Source organism: Rhineura floridana, chromosome 8, assembly GCF_030035675.1.
Source record: "Rhineura floridana isolate rRhiFlo1 chromosome 8, rRhiFlo1.hap2, whole genome shotgun sequence".
NCBI lineage: Eukaryota > Metazoa > Chordata > Lepidosauria > Squamata > Rhineuridae > Rhineura > Rhineura floridana.
Genome location: NC_084487.1, coordinates 124,034,230 through 124,039,263, shown reverse-complemented (window position 1 = coordinate 124,039,263; position 5,034 = coordinate 124,034,230).

The window sequence follows — 5,034 nt, the reverse complement described above, 5'->3', positions numbered from 1 at the left end:
CTCCTTTGTGTGTTCAAGACATGCTTAGGAATAGTGACACATTCCTTTCCTTCATACTTTACACTGCAAATGCTGGTGTAACTTGGCTGTGACATAAACTGTAAAGGAACGCTCAGAGGATATGTGTGTGATTCAGGGTGCTGTTCTGACCTTTAAAATCCTAAATTGGTCAAGGATATCTAAAGGAGTGTTTTCTTTTATCTGTGTCCCCCTGGATATTGAAATCATAAAGAAAGGCTCTATTTCAGGTTCAACCACCTGAGGAGAGGCAGGTGGGACAAGGAACAATATTGTCTCTGTAATGGCACCATCATTTAACTCTGCTTAGAGGAGGCCCAACTGAATTAGTTTCATTGAAAAAGTGTTAACCTATTGGTGGAAGCTTTTTATCTATTGGCTGGATAAATTATTTTTTGTGGACTCAATAGGGGGTCATTAATGATCTTCTGAAAGTTGTTTAATCTGTTGGCTGAAGCATTTAATCTATGGACTGGTTGGATTATTTTGTGTGTTCTGTCTATGGTCAATTTTGATTTGGCTTTGTTGGTTTTTGATAATTACATTGTTTTACTATCTGTCCGTTGCCATGAGAGCCCTTTTAGCTTGTTGACAGCATATGATTTTGAAGTCAAATAAATGAAGACATAATTGTACATCTTCCAGGGGGGAATTCAGAAAATAAGGCCCATAAACAAGAGTTTGTATGTGGTGCTTTTGAGGTGACAATACAAAGCTTAATTTGTGCCAAACTAACAGCAGCATGTCTTAACTGCAAGCTTGTGCATTTGCTTACCAGGGCTTCTTTGGGAAGGAGGGTGGTACATAAATATAAAAAGAGTAAATAAGGTCAGTTATGGTTGATCACTTTGTTTCCTAACAGTGGCTCTGACTCTCTGACAGCACTGTGATAGATACAAATTCAACAGGTGCAGTATTAGCCACTGCATTGCTATGCTAAAAAAGATGCACCTGTTGAATGTTATGTGTACTATGCAGCTGTTAATTGTATGGATCCTCTGTCAGAAGAAAAGAGTGGTAACTCTAATCTTAAGGATTAACCATGAGACTTGTGAGCCAATGCAGACTAAGCCAAAGGTTCTGAGTCTTCACTTCACTCATGTTAGAAATATAAGACAGCAACCTAATATGCATTTTATTGAATTTTAAGGACAAACTCAGTTTCAACCCCCACAGCTCAGGGAAGCAAGAAAACTTTGAAACAATAAATATTTTTCCTTGAATAGTAAGATAACATAGTGAAGGCTGTGCCAAGTTCAGGGCACTATGCTTCAGTTCAAGGATTAACCCATGGAGCCCATTTACAAGAGGGCTAGAAAAGATGTAAAAGAAAACAGTGTGGTATTTGCCTGGAAGACTGAGATACTGAAATGAAAATTGATGTCCCTGTTCAGAACAACTTTCTATGTTTTTAAAACAAATTCCAGCTTGACCCCAGCCCTGGGCCAGGGTGGGGCAAATGGGTGCACCCCCTCCTGAGCTATACTTCACCTCACCCTGAGGATTTTTTTGGGAGGGGAAATTGTATTTTTTAATTTGTGACATGACAGACAGCTCATCTACACGGTGGTTTACTGAGTGTTTGGTGCTACTCTCAGTTCCCTTTTAAATGTGCATAGTTCACTTGACGTTGCTGGCAAAGAGAAGCTATCATGCATTTCCCCCCCCTGTAAATCTGTACTAACCCAATCCGCTGATAATATGAAAAGTGGAGAAAAAAACCATCTCCACTCTGTTTTTGCAGTGGTTGTAGACGCTTTGCTCCAATGCTTTTAGGTGGGTGTGTCAATCGTTTCCCTCTCCATGTCCACTATCTCCTTCTCCCTTGTTTCCTCTGGGCTGATTAACAAATTCCAACTGCTCTCTTCCATTCTGCTGGCCTTTTTTATGTTGCTGTAAACAGTGCCTTTATTTTCTTTTTCCTCTAACTTGTGTGCAAAAGCATAACACTGCTCAGACAAAGATTTGTATTTCAGCTGTATCCTACCGACCATAGGCAGGGAGAACACAGATATTCACACTTCTGGGTTTTTTTTAAAGGAACTTATTGCAGCTGGTAGAACAGATTGAGCATGCTCCGTAACCTACCAACCAGACGGAGTAGAAATGTACAATTTAAGGTTGAGGCCACAAGGAAACAGTGAGACTAATCCTTCCCAGAGGAATGCCTACCTGGGTGAATGGGAAAAACTGATGGGCAGCTGACATCGAGCAGGAACTGCAGATGGTACAAATCAATTATGAAGGTAAAAGCGGTGTATTTGCTATGAAGAAATGCTCCCATGTAGATAAGCCCACAATGACAGAATAGGAGCCTCTGAAAAATTCAGTGAATAAGGCAAGGTGAGTGCACAACAAAAGCTTCATCTGGAAGAGCCCCCAAAACACTGCTCATTCAAGACTTTCCCTGAATGAGGTTAGATTTTTCATGATCACAATCATTCTATAAATTAAGTGATTCTGAAAAAAACAGCCTGTACAGTAACATCACCCTTGAAGAATTAAATAGAACTTTGTATTATGGGCTAGAGTTAGACTCACCCCCTTGGATTTTCCTTTGTTCTGCTTTTCAGTTTAAATTTAAGTTGTGCTGTCTAGTCAGCCAGCAATAAAGAAGCATGTTTGTTTGCCTAAAACAAGAATGAAGAGTTTGTTTATTCTAAAGATATTACAATGAGTAGAAAACTATTGGGTGCTTATTGCTAAAGGGTGAAATAAAGAGATGATTTAAAGTTATTTGAAAAAATATCTACCTTAAATTACCCTTTACTCTTTTAGAACACTAATTATACTCACAATCACAGTGGCTTTTTTTTAGTACTTGATGGCAAAGATGAAAATAGCCCTAGGGGAACAGAAACACTGCCTTGTGCTATAGTGTGTTATGCTATGCACACTGCAGGTAGCTGGCCTAATTTTTTATTTTCCTAGTGTGGGCAGCTTAGCATGAGGCCTTTTCATGGTTTCTGGGCAGAAAAATCAACCCAGCAGCCAGTAAAAAAAAAATCCAATTGCTTTTCACAATTAGTTTTCAATTGCTTAGTTGCTCCTTTGTATAGCAACCAGTTAAAAAGTTTTCTCTTGATTGTCTAACAGGAAAGAAAGTGTACAGCTCAGGAACAAGACTAGAAGGAGGGACCCTGAAGGAGGAATTAAGAAGTATTTCTTTTCTCTCTGTCCTTCCTTAAACTTGTACAATGGACAAGATTATTTTGGGGGTGGAATCTAAAACCGAGATACCTAATGCAGCATCAAAGCCAAGCTCAAGAGCTCACTGTCATTAGCAAAGTAGTTCAGTTCATGAAGAATAAGAACACAGGGTAGGGATGTGAAAGCCTGGAAAAAAACTGGAAAATTTCAGGAAAAAAAGTTTTCCCTTTTTTTCCCAAAGCCATTTTTGTTTTTTTTTCCAAAAAATTGAAAAAAATGAAGAAAAAAATGATTGAATGTTTTATTTTAGCATAATGAATAAAATGTTTCATTGAATCTTGCCCCTCCTTGTTTTCTTAGTTCTTTTTATAGGAATGGATGTTTTATGTCTGCTTGACACCGTGGAGGACTAGCGGAGACATAAATAATTTTCTTATTAATGTTGATGGTTTCTTCTGTGTTTTTTTTGTTTTTTGCTTGCTCCTCATAAACTGGCAAAACGAAAGAGGTTCCTTACAGTTCAGGTGTTTGTTACAGTTCAGGATCTTGCAGATCCATTTGTTACAAAAAAGTAAAAATTTTAAAAAGTAAATTCAATTTGTAATAATTGTTTGAATAAAATGTACTTTTAAGATACCAAATGTGATAATTTTATGCCAAACCAACTAGTACATAATTACATTTGATGTTCCTTAAGTACAAAGTGCCTTTCAATCTGTAAAAAGCGCTAATACTGCATTTTTTCAATTTTCCCCAAAACTTCTTTTTCAAAAAAAAATGGAAAAAACCTGGGTTTTTTTTACCATGGCTTCAAAATTTCTGGAAATTTTACATCTCTAACACAGGGACAGATCACAGGTGAAAGAGGACTGTAGCTATAGGCATAATCAAGCTTTTGACTCTAATATTATGGGGATCTCTTTACAAAGAGTGAGACAATCATCAGATTAAACTTAATTCATACCCAAAGAACAGTGAGGGCTGTAATTTCCGACAAGAATGGTTACAGAAATATGGTTACAAGTACTGTAAACTCCACACTAGTTTTTGACTTCATGGTGATAGCATAAACTTTTGTTTATTTTAGGTATTCCTTTGTTCACTGTATCCTTAACATCTTTTCATAGAATAGTAAGTTGGAAGGGGCCTATAAGGCCACTGAATTATTATTATTATTATTTGATTTATATCCCGCCCTTCCTCCCAGCAGGAGCCCAGGGTGGCAAACAAAAGCACTAAAAACATTAAAACATCATACCGCCTACCCCATCCCTGATATAGCACCCAGCACTCAGTGTGCTTTATAGAGCAGTATAAGCAAGTCCCAGTTTCTAAGAGTTTAAAATGGAAATTTAAACAGGGCTAGGTGCAAGATAACAAGATATGGTCATCAAAGCTTAACTGAAGACAGGAGTAGATTCCACGGAATTCAATGGGACTTCGTTTTGAGTAAATATATATACGTATAAACTGGCAAATTGTGCTTCCCTGATGGGACACTAGTCACTTTCTGTTGATTACTGGCATATATATTTTGCCAAAAAGTTAGATGAAGAAAACCTTGTCCGATTCAAGAAGGCGCTTAGGCAAGGGACCATATTCCAGGAACACTTGACACAGTAGATAATGCCTTCAGACTGTTCGGCAGCCCTGGCAATGCCATTTTGCTTAGGAAATGTATGCCACGTTCCTAGTCCGCAGCGGGATAGGATTCGGGGAGGGGTGGTGGGTTGAACACACAAGACTGAACACCCCTGCTCTACAGTCTCGGTCTTTGCAGCTTGGAGCAGGAAAGCCGCCTCTCTCGGGCCTAGTTTTCTCTCTGCGTGCTGGGCGGAGAGTCGCGCGGCGTTGCTCGGTAACCAG